Genomic DNA, 22,588 nt, shown 5'->3' with positions numbered 1-22,588 from the left:
TTCATTTTCCCTGTGCAATGAGTCACTGGGTTAGAAAAGAGAAGATTATCACTGAAAAGAAGAAAGTAGGAGGGTCCTTTTATGAATTCCTTTCATGCAAAAAAGATATTGGAAAACAGAATATATTATCTGGAACGTCTACTGAAGCCACTTTCATCACCATATACGAAAGTGAATTAAGTAAACATGTGAAGACAAAAACGTTAAAGGGTACAGCGAACAAGCACGGTGCAACAACAGGTTCCTATGATATGGTGTTGTTACTGCCATAGGCATGTTTTGTTTTGTTCAATAATTTATGAAATCCCTCTGATTCTATGATTTCACCTCTGATTTGATTGCAGTATTCATGTTTGCCCAAAGAACAGTAAACTACTAACATTTGCAAAATGAACCTCAAAAGCTCCTTTCACAGAAATGTTCATGAACAAAATTCCTACTAACCACAATCTCATGGGAGTGCTAAAATTAAAGGTGACCATTTAGTATTATCTCAGCAAAATGGAGTGAGACAAGTACCTTGAGTGCAATGCAACTGGACCACACCATTAACCTTCCTTGTGTTAATCTAAACCATATTGATAATTGGGAATGGGCTGTGGCAGGTTATCTACTTAAGATAACTTTTAAACACAAGATGTGGAGATTGGCAAAAATAGATTGCTTACAATTTCTTTGTGCCTCTAACACTTAACATTTAATGTTAACATTGAATTCTGCTGTTTAATTCTCTGAATGTCCAATTAAATTCTTTCTCGTACAGATTGAGTTTTTTTCTATTGCATAATTATTTTTCCCCTTAATAACTGTTTGATCACAATCAATGTAAAAGACTGGAAATCGAGAATTTTATTTTGGGTTTTACACTGATATTCTATTAAGATTCAAAATATTTGGAATAACACTGTCATATTTAATGATATAGTCCATAAATGCTCTAAAGGAGGCTACCAGGTATCATCACAAAATTAAAGGTGAAGATGCAGAGGCTGAAGCTCTGAGAGAAGCAGAAGAAATGATATAGATAAGATTAGTGACATATGTAGGGGCAGAGATACTGTGTGACAGAGTCTACCCAGTTGAACAAGCTGAAGCTACAAGTAATAGAAAGAACGTGTTTTACCTAATCCTCTCAGATAAGCTGTTCCATCCAGAATTATCACAACACAATCTTCAGGGTATGAGACTGAAAATGAAGTTTCAAACAGCTTTGATTCCTTTCCCATAAATGAGAAACTGTCAGATGGAACTTTATTTATTTTCAGCTCCCTTTGAAACACCCTTCAAGGGTGCCAATATACCAGAATTAATGCATAAAGCCTCCCGCACTGATTGACAGAATGTGATATAAAGCAACCCATATGACATATATAACACATTTCATTGAAAAGAAAAACGTTGTGTGAATTAAACTATTTAAAAATTAACTATTTAATTCAATTGAAGTATATGTGAAATGCTAGTGTATCTCCTTTATGTGGTTTGCGGTAAATTGGAGGATAGGTATTTCTATAAAAATAGGATGAGATGACAAATTGACATTGTTGGCATGTTTTGATGCTATGAATGTACTTAAAGCTCCAAAATTGCATCCATGGTGACCACACAAACCTTTGAGATGTATTGTGCTGGATGTCCATTGGCTCCAACTGGGATTGGATACATCCTCGTTCAAGATGGCACCGACACATGGCAATTCTTTGCGAGCTCTCTACCGCAGATCTTATCCTCACATTTCTTACAATAATTCTGCTCTTTTAAACCCCAATGCTAAGTTTGTTAAAATTACTAACAACGTTCTCTTAAATCTTGCAGGCCTGAAAATTCTATGATTATCCAGTCCCAAGTATTACCAACGCTGGATCTGCAAGCCCAGAATAAACCTTCTGGCTGCCTGCAGGCCTGACCTTCCCAAACACAAGGACACCAGGGAACTGAGGTCCGTGCAGCCCAGCAATGGACTCTGACCCCACAGCGACCTGACCCCAAAGAGGCCCGAATATCCCTGGAATGACAACCGACCTTATGGGAACTGGCCAACATGGACGCCCAATGCAACTGACTCCAAGATCCCCCTCAAACACCCAAGGCCGCAACCTGTACCCAAGAGCACACACTTACCTTCCAGAGCAGCAGACTTGCATCACCAATGCCTGGGATTGACCAGAAGCAGCCACCTTACCGGGGAACGTGGAAGACGTGCTGGCCTGCAGGTGAGACAGAAACAACACGGTTTCAAGACCCTCTCCCCAGTATAATCCTGGCAAATGTTCAAGCCATTGAGAAGGAAATGGATGAACTTAAAGCTGGACTTACTTTTCAGAGGGAACTGAGAGAATTCTGTGTGCTCTGGTTTACAAAGACATGGCTCACTCCTGCTACACCTGACCCTGCCTTACAACCTGAAGGTTTCTCTATCCACCACAAGGACTGCACAGCTTCCTTGGGTAAGGCAAGGGGTAATGGGATATGCACTCTAATTAACATCTCCTGATGTTGCGATCCTGGCGAGTTACTGCTCCTGGACCTAGAATATCTGACAGTGAAGTGCGGTCCCTATTTCTTGCCACGCGCGTTCACGTCTGCTATCCTGACAGTAGTCTACATACCACTCCACGCAGAAGTGAAGAGTGCTCTCGATGAAATATACACCACTACAAAAGGACTTGAGACGGAATACTCAGAGGCCTTTTTCATCGTAGCTGATGACTTCAACCAGGCCAACCTCAAAAGGATGCTACCAAAATACCATCAACACATCACCTGCCCCACCAGGGGGCTGAACATCCTTGACCATTGCTACAAAACCATTAAAGATGCCGACTGCTCCATACCCTGTCCGCACTTCGGAAAATCAGATCACAACACTGTCTTCCTCCTCCCAGCTTCCAAGCAGAAGTTGAAACGTGAGAACCCAGTCAGAAAGTAGTACAGTGCTAGTCAGAGGCAGCAGAAGAGCTTTTGTGGCACTGCTTGGAATTGGTAGACTGGTCCACATTCAAGAATTCGGTGCCAACCTAGAGGAGTATGCCACTACCATTAAGGACTTCATTAGCAAGTGTGTGAAAGACTGCATACTAAAGAAGTCAATCCATATGTTCCCCAACTGGAAACCACAGATGAACTGGGAAATTCGCCTATTGAAAACCAGGTGTGAGGCGTTCATGGATAGTAGGAACTGCAGATGCTGGAGAATCCGAGACAACAAGGTGCAGGGCTGGACGAACACAGCAGGCCAAGCAGCATCACAGGAGCAGAGAGGCTGACGTTTTGGGCCTAGACCCTTCATCATGTTAGATGACCCTGACCTTTGCAGGAAATCCAGATATGACCTCTGTAAGGCCATTAGGGACGCCAAGAGGCAATACCAGACTAAGTTAGAGACCCAAACTTACCACACGGACACCCGCTGTTCATGGCAAGGCCTACATGACATAACATGCTACAAAGAATAGTGGACAAAAAAAAATCCTTCCCTCATGCACTCAATGCGTTTTATGCTCAATTTGAACAGGAGGTCAGCGAAACAGTGTCACCTGCCCCAACAGCCTCAGATGCACTTGTTCCCTCAGTCACCACTGCAGACATCAGGTCGGCTTTCTTGAGAGTGAATCCACAGAGAGTGACAGGTCCAGACGGAGCCCCCAGCTGTGCACTCAGATCCTGTATAGACCAGTTGGCAGAAGTATTAACTGATATCTTTAACCTCGTTTTTTCTACAATCTGAAGTCCCCACCTGCTTCAAGAAGATCACCATCATCCCAGTACCAAAGAAAACTCATGCAACATGCCTCAATGATTACAGTCCAGTGGCTCTGACCTGCATAATTATGAAGTGCTTCGACTCATGGCTCATATCAATTCTAGCCTCCCTTCCTGACCCCTTGCAACCCACCTACCGTCGCAACAGGTCCACAGCAAACACCATTTCCCTAGACCGATACTCATCTCTGGAACCTCCGGATAATGAGGATACTTATGTCAGGCTTCTACTTATTGACTACAGTTCCGCCTTCAAGACTATAATTTCAACCAAGCTACTCTCCAACCTCCGAGACCGAGGTCTCTGCTCTGCTCTCTGCATCTGGATCCTTGACGTCCTGACTCACAGACTGCAATCAGTGAGGACAGGCAACAGCACCTCTTCTATGACAATCCTCATTACTGGCACCCTGCAAGGCTGTGTACTCAGCCCCTTACTGTACTCCCTGTACACTCATGACTGTGTGGCCAAATTTCATCCTAACTCCATCTACAAGTTTGATGACAACACCACCGTTGTAGGCCAGATCTCAAACAATGACAAGACAGAGTACAGGAAAGAGATAGAGTGCTTAGAACCATAGTGTAAAGATAACAATTCCCTCCCTCAATGTCAGCAAAACTAAAGAGCTGGTCATTGACTTCAGGAAGCAAGGTGGAGGGCACGCTCCCATCTACAACAATGGAGCTGATGTGGAGATGGTTGAGGACGTCAAGTTCCTAGAAGTGGTAATTACCAACAATCTGTCCTAGCCCACCAATGTTGATGTGATGGTCAAGAAGGAACAACAATGCATGTAATTCCTCAGGAGGCTAAGGAAACTTTTATCAACTTTTATAGATACACCATAGAAAGCATTCTATCTGGATGCATCGTGGCTTGGTATGGAAATGCTCTTCCAGTACCATAAGAAACTACAGAGTTGTGAACATAGCCCAGTCCATCAGACAAGCTAACCCTCCATTCATTGCCTCCATCTACACTTCTCGCTGTCTCAGAAAGGCAGCCAACATCACCAAAGACCCCCTCCCACCATGGTTATAATCTCTCCTAATCTCTTCCGTCAGGCAGAAAATACAAAAGCTTAAACTGACATGCTAACAGGTTCAAGACCAGCTTCTTCCCCGCTGTTATTAGAATTCTGAATGGACCTCTCAAATTTCAAATCTAATGTTGATCTTGCTTTTTGTGCACCTTCTCTGATGCTGTAATATTGTATTCCTCACCCTATTCTATCACCCTATGAAATTTGTATGGTATGATCTGCCTCACTGCAGGCAATACAAAAATTTTCACTGTACCTAGGCACATGTGACAATAGTAAATCAAATCAAAATCAAAGACATTAACGTGTGTAATGAGTGGCCAACAGTAATACACAGTATTGATAGATCATAATGGCAATCAATGTGCAAGGTTGATTTTTCTGCCAGCAGTACTTTTTTGGAGATCAACAATGTAGACAATGTACATTTTTTAACTTTGTATAGTTGAACACATTCAGCAGCAAGAAGGAAATATTCACCAACATAATTGAAAAGGATGAACACTCCTGACAATGCTGAGATAATAATAGGTTTGTATTCCATGAAAGCACCGACACTTATGTTAGTTGGTACTTCAGCAATCTTAATAGCCTGTTGGTGGACAGATTCCTGGAGGCTTAACCGGATTGTCTGCATCATCATTATGACCATCTATATTCACCCTCATATCATTGTTTGACTCCATCCTTATCTTAGCTTATTTGTTGCTACAACCATTATTTATGTCTTTGTTATCTCTAAACTTGAGTACTATTCCTATGCACTCTCAATTGGTCTCCTACATTCTACCTACTGAAACCTACGGCCCACCCACTCCCATGCTCATTGGCTTGCAATAGCTCCTATTCGAGCAAGATTTTGATTTTAAAATACTCATCCTTGTTAAAGCGCTCAATCACCCTGTCCCTCCCTGTCTTTGTAATCTCCTTCAGTCTCCACAACCCTCTAAGATATCTATGCACATGTGATTCTGACCTGCTCAGCATCTTCAGTTGAAATTGTTCCATCATTTTTGGCCATTCTTTCATAGGAACATAGGAACAGGAGAAGACCATTCAGCCTGCTCCACCATTTAATACATTTATGACTGATTGAACACTTAAATGCATTTTAGCTACACTACATCATAATCCTTTGTCATTGATAATCCAAAATGTATCAACCTCTACATTAAATACACTCATTGATTGAGCTTTCACAGCCCTCTGGGGTCGTGGATTCTAAAGATTCACCACCTTCTGAGCAAAAGAAACAAATCTCTTCATCTCAATCTTAAATGGTATCCCTCTTACTTTAAAATTGTGCTTCCTGGATCTAGACTCCCAAAGAGGAAGTATCTTTCCAACTTCTCACCATTTAAAAAAAAAAGTTCTGCATATCTGTTCTTCATACTAAAGTGGATTACCTCACATTTTTCCACATTATATTTCTACTATGATATTCTTGTCCAATCACTAAGTCTCTCCAAATCCTCCTAAAAACATTTTACATCTTCCTTACAACACACATTCCTGCTTAGCCTTTCATCATCTGTACATTTGGAAGTATTAGATTTGGTCTCCAGATCCAAACCATATTGTAAACAGCTGGGGGCCCAAGTCCTGATCCCATGGTGCCTTACTAGTCTACCAATTTGTGAATGACCATTTATTCCTGCTATCTGTTCACTGGCTGTTAGCCAAACCTTAATCCATGCCTGTACATTACCTTCTATTCCAAGTGCTTTAATTTTGTGAACTAACTTCCTGTAAGGGACCGTACCATGAAAACACAAATATACCACACCCATTGACTCTCCTTTATCAATTTTGTTAGTAACACTCTCAAAAATTCCAATAGGTTTGTCATACACGATTTCCATTCACAATTCACACCAACTATACTCAATTGGATCATTTTTATTCAAGTGTCCATTTATCACATCCCTTGTGATAGATTCTAGCATTTCTGATGTACAGCTGATGGATTTGTAATTACCTGGTTATTTTTTACTTGCTCCTTTCTTAAATAGTGGGTAACATTTGCAAATTTCCAATTTGTAGGAATTATTCCAGAAATTATGGAATTTTGAGAGATGACACAAACGCATAAACTCTCTCTAAACCTACCTGCTTCAACACACTAGAACATTAACTTTCAGGTCTCAGGTACTTATCAACATTCAGCACCATTAATTTCCTCAAGTACAACATTATTACTAACAACTTCTTTAACTCTACATTCTCACTAATTATTTGGATTACTAATTCTGGGAGCTTTCTTGTATCATCCTCAATGAAAATAGATACAAAGTAACCAGTTAGCTTCTGTTTCCATTTCCCTATTCCCTATTATAAATCGCATGACCCTGCTTTTAATGGACTCACACTCAGCTTAGCCAAATGTTACCTTTTTACATACCTGTAGAAGCTTGTCGAGTCGACTTTATGCTTTTGCAAGATTGCAGTCACACTCTATTCCTCCTTTCTTTATCAGTTACTTGGTCCTCCTTTGCTATATTCTAAAACTTCCCAAATCTCAATTTTATTATTATTTCTAGCCACTTGATATGCCTTTTCTTTTAATCTTGTACGATCTTTCAGTTCCTTTGCCAGCCAACATTGACTGACCTTTTTGCGTTGTTGCACCTTGAGGAATGCATATGTGTTGTCAGCCCTGTAATAGTTCTTTAAAGACTGTTCTTTGTCTATATACAGTCATGCTTTTTAAAGTATTTTCTGAATCCATCTCAGCCAACCTGTGCCTCACGCTTTCATCATTTGCCTTATTCAAATTTAATGAAGCAAATTTGCTTCAGATTGAACTTCCTCACGTTGAAATATAATGTAAAAATATATCATATTGTTGCTGCTCATCCCAAAAGGTTCTTTTACAACAATTATTTTTATGTTTTCTATACTCTTAAGATCTCAAATTTCATTGCTACACCTCTCCGTCTCTCTCCATCGCGTTCCTCCTTTAAGATACTTATTAAAACCTACCTCTTCAATCAAGCTTTTGATCATCTGACCTAACATGTCATTTTATGACTTGGAATCACATTTTGGCTTATATTGCTCCTGTGAAGCACCTTGGGACATTTTATTACATTAAAGGTGCTATATAAATTTTGCCTTCATTGTCTCACAAGCTGTGTAATGCAAGAATTATCATTTAATGAAATGCCTTTTCATGAATTTAAGAAATGTTAAGTGCTTAATATAAAATTAATTACTTTGAAGTGCAGTCTTTGCTGTTTTACAGTGTAAATGTAGCAGTCAACTTACACACCTCAAGAACTCAGAAGCAGAACAATCAGTTTATCTGTTTTTGCCATTTTTTTAATGGAAGAAATACAGTGAGGACACCAGGAGATTATTGTATTCTTATTCCATTGATGCCATATTTTAAGCCCACCTGAATATGCAGATGCAGCTTCAACAAATTGGGAAATCGCAGCAGCATTCAGTGTTGGGATCATTCCCATGATTTTCTAATTTATGCTCCCATTTGGAAAGAGGTTGCCTTAAGAGAGCACACTTGAAAGATGTGCTATAATTAAGTGAAATGTAAATGCAAATTAGGCAGGTTCTATAACAGGTTGGTGATCTGCTCTGCCAGTTTATTGCTCAAGTGCTGAAGGTGAAAATTATCCTCACTAAGTGAATTAGTCAAATTGCATTTTCATTGCATGATAATCTCAGATTTTTACAGGTATTTTGCAGGTCAAAATTTGTTGCTTTTTCACAAAAACTACAAATTAGCAACCTAGGTTATTATATGTTCTTTGACCAGTGATTTTCTAAATTCTTACCTGTATATATAAGGAAGAATACACAGTAAATAGTAGCTAAGATGCACCATGATGAAGATAGGTGCCTTACAGTTAACAGCATGGGAAGGTCCTGGTCTAGCGTGACACTGGGTAGGTGCTTTCTTTTTGTTTAGTAAAGCTGAGGTTGTGGTCCTAAGCTTATGGGTCACTGAAGTGGATCCTGCAGTTCTGCAATAAATATAGGGTACAAAATGGGTACCTCTTAGCTTTAGCAGCACACTGTCAATGTCCCTGGATTGTAAGAACAGTACAATGTTTGCTATTACGTTGGCTATATAAAATGTGGGCTCTGGCAGTTATACAGAAGTGATGTAAGAGGTAAATGAATTTGGAAAGAAGCTTCTATCTGATCTCCCTACAGAACAACATAATTGTTCTCAAACATATTGATTAAGATTTAAACAAATTATGCTATACGGTCTTGATGTTTTCTGTGTATGGATGAGAGATGGTGTACAATGTAAGTTTGTGAGGGAATTGTACAAAACTTCTACCCAGAGGTTCTTATGAAGCCTTGTTTTGCTTGGTTCAAGGAAATATGTGACAGGCAGACCAACAAATAAGCTAACACCTGGATAAATTGGATTCAGACTTGTCTGGAATTTCTTCTGCGCTATTTGAGAGACGAAGCTCTGCTCAACATGACAATTGATATGAAGGGATGAAGTCAAATGAAGTCAATGTAAACAATCTCAAATTCTCAAACTGAGATGCATGATCTGACAGATTGTTGGCTGGTACGCTGAGAAGAAAATGGTGTATTATTTTCACCCATAGCAGGAATGTGTACCACGTTTGGATGGGAAAGAAAGTAACAGATTCAAACCTGAGTTATGATCTACAAGCCTGAAGAGGGGGATCAATTTAATTTAAACATTTTTTTCTTTAGCAGAAACAGCTTGGTTAAAAAAAAGCCATTGACGGATGATTGGCATTTTCAGGAGGCCCACAATATCTTTCCCTTGCTCAGTGAACAATGTTATTCCTTGTGGCCTTCAGTGACAGACAGGTACCTGAAAACACATGTATTATGCACAGAGGTAATGGGGCTACAATGTGAGTATTAGAAATGGTTGCAGAAATTGCAATTTGCAATGAACCCATGCCTGTTTATTGCAACATAGCAACTTCCCACTACCTTCTGTCTTAAATAATTTAAGCATGCAGTTAGTGCTAAATACGTTATTGATTGTCTGACTGCTCGACCAGGGAGCCAAGATTGTGAATTGGCTAGCACCAATTAGTTAAAGTTAGCCTGCACTTCTTAAAAGGAGAGTGTATCATAGCAGCATCAGGTGTTGACTGTCATGCATAAAGTTAAGAATGTCATAATACAGAGAGAGTGGGTTCCAATGTTTGCTGGAGCTGCTTTGGAGGCCTTAGTGGAGAAGGTGGCAAGGAATTGGGATGCCCCACGTCCACAGTGGGTGAAGAGATCCTCCGGGCACATATACGGAATACAATAGATGCAGATAGCCATGGAATTCAATGCCGGTGGTCAAGGTCCTAGGACCTGTGGAAAGTTCACATAATGCCTCATCTATTGTTCAATTCACCACACCCTCATCACTCAACTACCAACAATCTCTATCAATCTGGTCTCATCTGACATTCATGTGTCTCACAGTGCCCTCACATTCTGCTGAGTCACAGATCCACATCTGTCAGCTTGCACATCCTGCCAGCTATAGGCATGCCACCAGAAAAAATTGACACATTACTCACTGACACATTTCCCACACTCTTGTTGGACAAGGTGACACAGAACTGGTGACATCAGGACCTAATTAGACACTACATGTAACAATAGTGCATGGCAGAGTCGTTAGATAATTATTTCGGTTTGGTATTTATAAGAGAGATACAACTGATAGACATGACATGGAATGATAAGATGAGGGAAAACAAAGTGCATTTATATTAAAAGAAGGATACTGAGAAAATAATTAACAACCTGGAAGAGGATAACTTCTCTGGTTCAGATGGATTGCAGCCATGTAATTTAAAAACATATGGGGAAGAGATGGCAAATGCATGACTGTTCATATTTAATAACTCATTCGAAAAGGTTTTGGTGCCAGAGGATTAGTTGACAGCTAACGTAATTCCTATATTTAATAAGGGGAACAGAACGAAACAGTAATGATCAAGGATTTGCAGACCTCTAAGCTTAACATCAGTGATAGGAGAAATAATAGAATTCTTATCAAAGGAGATAATAGAAGCACATCTAGAAATGAAAAACAAGGCTATTAAGTATGATTAGAGAAATTGGAGATGGAGACAATTGACATAATAGATCTGCCTTTAAAACAGGGAGCAGTGAATGGAAATAAAAGGTATTTATTCAGAGTGGCAGATGGTAGAATGTGGTGCCTACTAGGTTTCATGTGGGGACCACTTCTGTTCACAACTTACATTAAAACTTTGGACACAAAGTATTTTGAAATCAAAAATACAAACATTTCTCAATTCTTTGATAATACTAAATTGGAGGATAGTCAACACTGAGGACGATTATAAGAAATTACAATAAAAAAACTTGCAAAGCAGGCAAATAATTGATGAATGAAATTCAGCAAAGATAACTGTGAGGTATAGATTTTAAAGGAAGAATAAAGAGGTCACTTAATTTTAAAAGAAGTTCTGATTTAGGTGGGGTAGGGGTAAAAAGAGATCTTAGCATGCAGTTATATTATTATTAATATATTGTCCCACAGTTAGCCACAGGAAGGCAAGCCAAGCACCAAGCTTTATTTATAGAAGGATAAAATTTGTAAAAATTGGAAAGTTGTGCTAAATCTGTTTGAACCTAGGTAAGACAAGACTTAAATGTCCTGCATACAGTTCTGGTTGTCATATTATAGAAGGATATAGCGGCACTGGAGAGGATGTAAAGAAGATTTACAATGATGATTCCAGAAATACATGGGTATTTATATGTTGATATACCTGGAATGGTTTAACATTTTCTCTTCTCTCTTAGAAAAAGTAGCCTGTGAGGAGACCAAATTACAGCAGATGTGTTTAAAATTATGAAAGGTCAAGATAGAATACACACAAAGAGAAAGCTTCCTTATGCGAGGAAAAGCATAACTAGTAGCCATCAAAAAAGATCTTCACCAAAAATTTTAATCGGAAGCGTAGAAGAAATGTATTCAAATTAAAGAATGGTAAGTAAGTAAACCTCACTACCGCAAGGAAATCCTGAAGAAAATAGTATGGTTGCATATATGGGGAAGCTAACCATGATATTAAAGTGAAGGGATTACATGATCACATTGGTGGATTTAGATGAGAAATATAGAAACATAGGAAATAGATGCAGGCGTAGACCATTCAGCTCTTTGAGTCTGCACCACCATTCAATATGAACATGGCTGATTGTGCAATATGGGGAGATGATGGCCTAGTGGTATAATTGTTGGATTGTTAATTCAGAGACCAAAGGTTCTGGGGACCAGGGTTCAAATTCTGCCACAGCGGATGGGGTGTTTGAATTCAATTAAAAATGTGGAATTAAAAATCTAATTATAACCATGAATTCATTATCAATTGTTAGAAAAACCCATCTGGTTCACTAATGTCCTTTAGGGAAGGAAACTGCTATCCTTATCTGGTCAGGTACACGTGTGACTCCAGATCCACAGCCGTGTGGTTGACTCTTAACTGGCCTTCTGGGTAATTAGGGATGGGCAATAAATGCTAGCCTAGCCAGTGATGCAATCATCCCATGAATGAATTAAAAAAAAAATTCAATGTCCCACCCCTACCTTCTCTCCATACCCATTGACCCCCTCAGCCACAAGGACCACGTCCAGCTCCATCTTGAACATATCTAATGAACTGGCCCCAACAGCTTTCTGTGGTAAAGAATTCCACAGGTTCCCAACTCTGAGTGAAGAAATTCTTCCTTATCTCAGTCCTGGATGGGTTACCCCTTATTCTTAGGCTATCTCCCCTCATTCTGGACTTTTCTAACATTGGGAACATTCTTCCCGCATCCAACCTGTCCAATCCCATCAATATTTTATATGTTTCTACAAGATCCCTCTTCATTCTTCTAAATTCCAATGACAACAAGCCAAATCTGTCTTCATATGTCAGTCCCACCATCTCAGGAATCAGTCTGGTGAACTTTTGCTGGACTCCCTCAATAGCAAGAATATCCTTCCTCAGACTAAGAGACCAAAACTGCACACAATACTCAAGGTGTGGCCTCACCAAGGCCCTGTGTAACTGCAACAAGATATCCCCATTCCCATACTCAAATTCTCTTGCTATGAAGGCCAGAATGCTGTTAGATTTCCTCACCACAAACAAGGGAGGATGCTTGAATGGAGCATAAACATCAACATAGACAGTGTGGGTTGAGTGGCCTGTTCCTGCGCCATATATTCTTTATAAACAGTAGACACTGCTAACTCTAATTTTGAGTCAAATATGTTTGGATATTGTGGCATACTGAATATTGTCATAAATTATTTTTTGATTAGTTTTCTTCTCTTCTGTGAAAAGTATTGATTTTTGTTGGCCTATGGTTTCACAGCTAAGCTTTTTGTTGTTCAGTCAATGAGGCCATTAATGACACCTTAGCACATGTGTGTCCATGAGGTTCTTGATGTCGTTAGACAGTATGAAGAGCCTAATTTGTTTAAATTGAAATTTCCTGCATCAGTTACACATAATCAATCATAAATGGGAAACTTAGTTGATTATTTTCTTCCTTGAACCAGAGGTTTCAACTTCTACATACAACGATAAGATAAATTATTTACCAAAACTCACTGGACTCTGGAGTGATTCCCGCAGACTGGAAAACAGCCAATGTGATGCCACTGTTTAAAAAAGGAAGTAGACAAAAAGCAGGTAACTATAGGCCAGTTAGCTTAACTTTGGTAGTGGGGAAAATGTTGAATCTATCATTAAGGAAGAAATAGCAAGACATCTGGACATAAATTGTCCCATTGGGAATACCCAGCATGGGTTCATGAAGGGTAGGTCATGTTTAACTAATTTGGTGGAATTCTTTGAGGACATTACTTGCATGGTGGACAATGGGGAACCTGTGGGTGTGGTGTATCTGGATTTCCAGAAGGCATTTGACAAGGTGCCACACCAAAGGCTGCTACATAAGATAAAGTTGCAAGGTATTACAGGTAATGTACTGGCATGGATAGAGGATTGGTTGACCAGTAGAAAGCAAAGAGTAGGGGTAAATGGGTGTTTTTCTGGTTGGCGGTCAGTGGCTAGTGGTGTGCCTCAGGGATCAGGTTGGGACCGCAATTGTTTACAATTTACATAGATGATTTGGAGTTGGGGACTAAGTGTGGTGTATCAAAACTTGCAGATGACACTAAGGTGAGTGGTAGAGCAAAGTGTGCAGAAGACACTGAAAGTCTGCAGAGGGATATAGATAGTCTAAGTGAGTGGGCAAAGGTCTGGCAGATGGAGTACAATGTTGATAAGTGTGAGGTCATCCATTTTGGTAGGAATAAGAGCAAAATGGACTATGTTTTAAATGGTAAAAAATTGCAGCACGCTGCTGTGCAGAGGGACTTGGGTGTCCTTGTGCATGAATCGCTAAAAGTAGGATTGCAGGTGCAGCAGGTAATTAAAAAGGCAAATGGAATTTTGTCTGTCATTGCTAGAGGGATGGAGTTTAAAAACAGGGAAGCTACGCTGCAGCTGTATAAGGTCCTGGTGAGGCCACATCTGGAGTACTGTGTGTAGTTTTGGTCTCCTTACTTGAGAAGAGATATACTAGCACTGGAGGGGGTGCAGAGGAGATTCACCCGGTTGATTCCAGAGTTGAGAGGGTTGGATTATGAGGAGAGACTGAGTAGACTGGGATTGTACTCATTGAAATTCAGAAGAATGAGGGGAGATCTTATAGAAACATATAAGATTATGAAGGGAATAGATAAGGTGGAGGCAGGGAGGTTGTTTCTGCTAGCAGGTGAAACTAGGACTAGAGGGCATCGCCTCAAAATAAAGGGAAGCAGATGTAGGACTGAGGTCAGGAGGAACTTCTTCACCCAAAGGGCTGTGAATCAGTGGAATTCCCTGCCCAGTGAAGCGGTTGAAGCTACCTTGCTGAATGTTTTTAAGGCAAGGCTAGATAAATTTTTGAACAGTAAAGGAATTAAGGGTTATGGTGAGTGGGCGGATAAGTCGAGCTGAGTCTCAAAAAGATCAGCCATGATCTTATTAAATGGTGGGGCAGGATCAAGGGGTCAGAAGGCCTACTCCTGCTCCTAGTCCTTGTGTTCTTAAATTAAGACATTTTGAAATTGCAAGAGCAAAAATAATTTTGAGAAGTGACACCCAGAAAATAAAGCTTCAGTATTTTGGACATTTGGTCAGAGCTAAATAGCTACAGAGACCTCTTCTAAAAGTCAAAGTGGAGGGCAGCAGAAAGTAAATAGGCTTAGGCTTAGTTGGATGACACAAGTCAGAGTGGTGGCAAAGCAGTTACGGTTGTTGTATGAGGATAGTACAAGACAAATGAGAGTGACATACCAAAACAGTGGATTTCAAAGTCGGAGTAAAGTAGTGGGAAAGTGTGAGGTCATGCACTTTGGTAGGAAGAATTGTGAAATAGACTATTTTCTAAATGGGGAGAAAATTCAGAAATCAGAAGTGCAAAGGGACTTGAGAGTCCTTGTCCAGGATTCTCTTAAGGTAAACTTACGTGTTAGTTGGTATTTAGGAAGGCAAACACAATGTTGGCATTTATTTCGAGAGGACTAGAATATAAAAGCAGGGGTGTATTTCTAAGGTTTTATAATGCTCTGGTCAGACCATATTTAGCAGATAGTAAGTAGTTTTGGGCCCCATATCTCTGGAAGGATGTACTGGCCCTGGAGCAGGTCCAGAGGAGGTTCACAAGGTTTATCCCAAGAACAAAAGGCTTAACATATGAGGAACGTTTGAGGACTCAATGGAATTTAGAATGATGAGGGGAACCTAACTGAAACTTACAGAATACTGAATGGCCTGGACAGAGTAGACATTGAGAAGATGTTTCCATTAGCAGGAGAGACTAGGACCCGAGGCTTAGCTTTAGTGTAAAGGGAACAGAGATGAGGAGAAACTTCTTCAGCCAGAGTGTGGTGAATCTATGGAATTCATTGCCACAGAAGGATGTGGAGGCCAGGTCATTGAGTATATTTAAGATACAGATAGATAGGTTCTTGACTGACAAGGGGATCAAAGGTTATGGAGAGAAAGTGGGAGAATGGGGTTGAGAAACTAATCAGCCATGATTGAATGGTGGAACAGACTCGATGGGCAAAATGGCCTAATTTCTGCTCCTATGTCTTATGGTTTTATAGTAGCTACAAGCAGGAATAGTTGAACCAGAAATAATTAGCTCAATTATACTGTTCGAATTCTTACCTTGCTAATATTGACAAACTGCATGGGTGGAAATTCAACAAGAATTTTGTTGATTATATTTCTCCTACAGTTAAACTGTATCTTTGCCCATTAGGATATGTCATAGGACAGTCTTAACTATGATTCTTACATGATGATGCACGATATTGGCTCTGTATGCTATTCTTTTGTCAACAGAAGATTATTCTAAACAATGTTCTTGCTGTGACATTCTTTCTAGGCATCTTGCATTGTTATTACATGCAGTATAGAATGTCACATTTCAGTAAGATTTTTTCAATGTTCATGATTCATTCGCAGTATTTATTTGAATAACCAATTGATGGATGGATATCTTCAAAACAAACAAATCTTTTATTGAAGTATTAATCAAATCTGAGACATGCATGATCTATAATCGGAAAACTAAAAGCTTGAGGGTTGTCAAAGTAACTGAAATTACTTCACAATAGCCAGAATTGAAGGCTGATTACGTTGTTGCACACTCAAGCAATAGGCTACTTTGATAACTCTAATATTGCTGTCAATGTTTTATTATCATGCTGTTCAACAAAGTTTATTTATTTGCACAAAAAATGCCTCACTTGTTCAGTTGCTGGGCATGCATGGTTCTTTTGTTGTTGTCAATTACTGAAAAATTGTTAATCAATGCGTGAGAAATAATTAAAATAAATTTTCAACAATTTTTCTGTTAAATTTGGTTCAGAGGGTAGAAAGCCCTTATGCGTGAACTGCAAGCAATCAGAAAGGCAGCTGGCACGTTTTCTTTTATTGCAAGGGGTTTGCAATACAAAAATAAGGAAATCTTATTACAGTTCTATGGGGCTTTGGTAGGATCACATGTGAGGCAATGTTCTTAGTTTTGGTTTCTGTACTTGAGGAATGAAGTACTTTCATTGGAGGTGATACAGTGATGGTTCATCAACTGGTTTTTGGGATGAAAGTGCTATCTTGTGATTACTAGCTGACTAAGTTGAGCACATACTCATTGGAGTTTAGAAGAGTAAAAGACAATCTTAATACAACATCCACAAATTTAAAAATGCTCTAGGTATTAAGAGGTCGATTTTCCTGGCTGAGGAATCTAGAACAAAATGGCCCTGTATCAACATTACAGAGTTGGTTGATTTAGGATGGAACTGGGGGATGTTTCTTCATTGCCGTACATAGAGGAGCACAGCAGGAACCTTCTCAGGTCTCAACCCGAAACGTCAACTTTCCTACTCGTTGGATGCTGTCTGACCTGCTCTGCTCCTCCGGCTCCACATTGTATCAACTCTGACTTCCAGCATCCGCAGTCCTTGCTATGTCAAAGTTTCTTCACTCAAAGGTACATGAAACTTTGTAATTTTATACCCAAAGAGGATTGTGGATGCTCCATCATTGAGCTATTTAAAGCTGAGGCAGACAGATTTTCAATCTCTCAGAAAATCAAGAAAAATGGAGAGGAGGCAGGAAAATTGAATTTTAACATAACATCAGCTCCGTTTTGAATGGCAGAGGAAACTTGATAGGTCAAATTGTCAACTCCTGCTATTATTTCTTGCTCTTATGAGCCCAGAGCTACGTATAACTACTCATGGCAACAACCTGCTTCAAAATATCAGCAAATATCATTCTATAACAGGTTGCATTGTTCAAAGTGTGTGAGGAATTTCACCCCTCTGCTTTCTTTCTATCCCTATGTACTTGATCTTCACTAGAAGCACAGTTGCTGATGACATTTTGAAAGCAAGAACCTATCATGTGCAACTGGAGGAGTGAGACACGGAGCATTTTACCACGAGAGCACTCCACACCAAGTTAGAGTTTATGATTTATATATACACATGCAAACCTAACTGCATATCTAGCAATTCATGGGATTAGGTGTGGGAAGCAGGGAGATCAGTAGTGATGGGGTAGCTACTGGGAGAGGATGAGGGTGAGAGGGAGAGCTCATGAGAGGAGTGGGGAAAGGGATGTCTCAAGGTGATTAGGAGAGGGAAGCAAAGAGAGAAGCATGACAGGAGTGGAAACTAGGAGGGAGCTAGGGAGGATGTGAGTGAGATGACAAGACAGAAGCAGAGAGGGGGTCAGGAGTGAGAAGAAATGAGAGTCAGCTAGAGATGTGTTGAGGGTAAAGATAATATCTTCTTATTTTTCTGTATCATTGATTTTTTAAATTGGGAAGAGAACAGTTCTAAAAGCCTAGGACTGTTGAGGGATTACTGTACTTTTTAAAAGCAAGTACCTGACAACTATTGCAAGTGGTGTTTACAGACCTGCTGGTTCAAGCAGTGAGGAATACCTAGTTAAAGGTAAGCTGGAGCTAGGAGGTTACATATGAATGGAGATGTGGCCGGTTGTTGAAAGCGATGATTTTTCATTAATAAGTCAGAGACCTTTATGGAGTATGAACGAGTCACCCTGGGATGATTCCTGTAAACAAATGAAAGTATCCGGAGAAAGAGAATGAAAAAATAGCATTCTGATTTGCCAAATAATCATCTCAGCAAACCGTCAGGGGGCACCAAACTGTTTTCCCAGTCTTTCCCACCAACTGTAACGCTCACGTTTTTGTGTCTGTCCGTATGTGTGTAAAAGGGGTGTTTTATAATTGGGTCAGAGTTTTAACTGGTAGAATTACATGTTGACGGTTCATAACTTTTTATCCGTAGTTAGATTCTATTGATTTGTAACACATACTAATCATTTCTAAGTACAGAAACCTGGTCTAAGCTTTCTGTCAACCTGGTTCAAAAAGGAAGGTAAATTAGGGAATGTTGCATTTTTTAAAAAATAACATTTGTGACAATTCTGGGAATAATGGAGCTTGATTTCCAGCACATTACTCTAGTGAGTAAGAAATCTAGAATTAAATGGCTAATGATGACCATGAAACCATTATCAATTGTTAAAATAAAACACATCTGCTTCATTAATGTCCTTTAGAGAAAGAGATTTGTCACCCTTACCCGGTTTTAAAAATTCTCAAAAACTGAATGAAACCAGATGGACAAACTGACACTGACATGAAACAATTTCAGCAACTCAGCACTGTTGACCCTGCCATATCCTCCTCACTACCATCTAAAGGCTCGTGCCACGACTAAGAGAGCTGACTCACAGTAGAGTCAAGTACCTTGGCTGCATTTTCACACTTACAGAGTTGTGTCTTAAAGGCTTTGTCCAAGACAACACCGTCACTATTCCTGGGTATATCCTGTCCTACTGGCAAGACAGCCCAGCAGAGATGGTGGTTCAGTGGTACACAGTCAGGAGGGAGCTCCCCTGGCAGTCATCAATATTGATTCCCATGACGTCTCATGCATCAGATCAAAACTGGCAAAAAACTTCTTGCTGATTACCATACATAGCCCTATCAGCTGATGAATCAGTTCTCCTCTTGAACACCACTGAGTAGTAGCACTTAGGGTGATAAGGGTGCAAAATGTACCCTGGGTGGGGGACTTCAATGACCATTGCCAAGAGTGGCTTGGCAGCATCACTACTGAGTCCCAAAGGACATAGCTACAAGCCGGGGTCTGTGACAAGTGGTGAGGGAACTGACAAGATGTTAAAAAAAAACTTGACCTCATCCTCACTAAGCTGCCTGTCACAGATGCATCTGTCCTTGAAAGTATCAGTATGAGTGACCACTGCCCAGTTCTTGTCAAGGTTAAGTCCTGTCTTCACATTGAAGATAGCCTCTATCATATTGTGTCATACTACCACAATGCTAAATAAGATAGATTTTCAACCAATCTAGCAACTCACGACTGGGCAATCGTGAGGCTTGGTGGGCTATCAGCAGCTGTAGAGTTGTAGTCCAACACAATCTGCAACCTCATGGTCCAGCATATCTTTGCCATGATGACTTTGCCATCCCCAAGTCCTGTGATCAACCTTGGTTCAATGCAGAAGTGCTTACCAGAAGCAGCACTAGGCATATGTAAAAATGAGGCGTCAACCTGGTGATGCTATTGTACAGGACTACTTGCATGCCAAACAGCATTTGCTGCAAGTGACAGACATGGGAGGCAATTCCATAACTAATGGATCAGATCTAAGTTCCACAGTTTTAGCTTTTCCTGTTGTGAATGGTGGACTATTAAACAATTCACTAAAGGAGACAGCTCCACAAATATCCCCATCTTCAATGACAGGAGAGCCCAATGCATCGGTTAAGAAGACATGGCAGAAGTGTTCTCAATAATCTACAGCCAGACAAAAACCAGTAACACAGATGCCAGTTTTCAGTCAATGTGATTCACTCTACATGTTATGAAGAAGCAGCTAAAGGCACTGGATATTGCAAGTGGTATGTCTGGACAGTGTTTCTACAAACATACTAATGACTTGTGCTTCAGAATTTGCCACCCCCCTAGCCAAGCTGTTCACGTAAAGCTACAGCATTAGCATCTAACTGTCAATGTGGAAATTTTGGAAAAAAATTATACATGGGATTCGAGCTTCACTGGTTGAGCTGGCATTTATTGCTCATTCTTAGTTGCCCTTGAAAGGGTGACACTGCGCTGTGATATATACAAGTCAGAATGGTGAACGCTTTGTAGGAGAACTTGAAGCTGGTTCCCATTTATCTGTTGCTCTTGTTCTGCTAGATGATAGTGGCTGAGAGTTTGGGAGGTGCTGTCTAAGGGGCCTGGGTGAATTTCTGCAATGCAATTGGTAAACACTTATGCTACTGTGTGTCAGTGGTGAAGAGAGCTAACGTTTGAGGATGTGCTGCCAATCAAGTGAGTGGTTTGTCCTAGATAGTGTGAAGCTCCTTGAGTGTTGTTGGAGCTACGCTTATCGAGGAAAGTGTTCCATCACACTTTGATTTGCGATCAACAGGCTTTGGAGAATCAGGAGCAACTTTTCTTCTAAGCTGCACATGCTTAGAGGGAATGCTGGTCAGGAGATGAATTACTCACTGCAGAACACCTAGTCTCTTGTAACTACAGTATTTATATGGCCAGTCCAGTTCAGTTTCTGGCTAATATGTTGATAGTGGGGTATTCAGCAATCATAATATCACTGATTGCCAATATGTGATGGAGTGATTCTGTCTTGTCAGAGATTTGTAATTACTTGGCACTAGTGTAGCAAAAATATATTTGCCACTTGTAAGCCCATATCTGGATATCATCCAAGCTCTGCTGGATTCGGGCATGTACTGCTTCAGAATCTGAGGAGTCATGAAGGGTGCTGAACATTGACAATCATCAGCGAACATTCCCACTTCTCACCTTGTGATTGAGAGAAGGTCATTGATGACGTAACTTGGGTTATCCTATGACGAAAGTTTGTACAGGTCACACTTGGAAATGATGGAGTTTAGTACAATAAGAAGTGACTTATTATAACATATATAACCCTGAGGGGTCTTCACATTGTAGATAAGGTAGAGGATCCTCCTTTTATGGGAGAATTGAAAATTATGGGTCACTGTTTTAAAATAATGGGCTGCCCATTTAAAACAGAGGTGATAATTTTCCTCACAGTACGTTATGAATCTTTGGAACACTCAGGCTGAAACAGAAGTGGAAGCAATGTCTTTCAATAGTTTTAAGATAAGAGGTGAATAGATATTTTTCAAGGTTATCTAGATGGATGGAAATGTGGATTTAAGGGCACAATCAGATCATCCATGATTTCATAGACTGGCAGTGCAGGCTCAGGGTGGGGGGGTGTGGCAAATGGCTTAGTGCTCCTGGCTCTTTGTTTGCACAAAGGAAATCACAACCTGATTAAGTTATTTCATTAAGTAATGGAGAGGGTTGATGTGGGTAGTGTGGTTGATGTGCTTTATGTGAATGTTCAAAAAGAATATGAAAATGTGCCACATAATATATTGGAGTGTATCATGGATGAGGGGTGACAGCTTTATGGTGACTTACCACAGTTGGAACTGCTCTGTATACAACAGAAAATGTTACAGGACAGTTAGCATAAAAATTGTGAAAAGATTTAATAATGTAAGCAAAGAGAACCTTTTCCCAATGGCATCGATATTTATAATTAAAGGATACCTTCCAAACATACAAATTCTATCACCTAGAAGGGCTAGGGCAGCACATACATGGTAACACCACTACAGGCAAGTTCACCTGCCAAGTTCAGCCAAGTACCATCCTGACTTGGACCACAACATCACCACTCCTTTTCTATTACTGGCTCAATATTTTGGAATTGCTTTCCTAACAGTGCTGTGGGTGAACCAACATCATATAGATTGCACAATTTAAGAAAACTGCTTACCATCATCTTCTCAAGGGCAATTTGGGACAGATAGCAAATTCTGGCCTAGCCAGTGATGCCCATATCCTGTGAATGCATTGATCAAAAGGGCTAGAGGTGAGATGAGAGTTTTTTTGTGAGTGTAGCAAGTTATAATGATCTGGAATGCACTGCCAGAAAGCTGGTGGAAGATTATTCAACAGTAAGTTTCAAAAGGAATTTTGTAAGTACTTGAAGAGGAGATAATTAATTAAGGGCAAAGAGCAGGAAAATGTAAGTATTCATAGTGCCTTTTCAAAGAGTCAACTCATGAATGATGGGCTGAATAGCCTCATGTGC

This window comes from Rhincodon typus, chromosome 3 (genome assembly GCF_021869965.1).
Source record: "Rhincodon typus isolate 14 chromosome 3, sRhiTyp1.1, whole genome shotgun sequence".
Lineage (NCBI taxonomy): Eukaryota > Metazoa > Chordata > Chondrichthyes > Orectolobiformes > Rhincodontidae > Rhincodon > Rhincodon typus.
Note: the sequence above shows the minus strand (reverse complement) of the source record.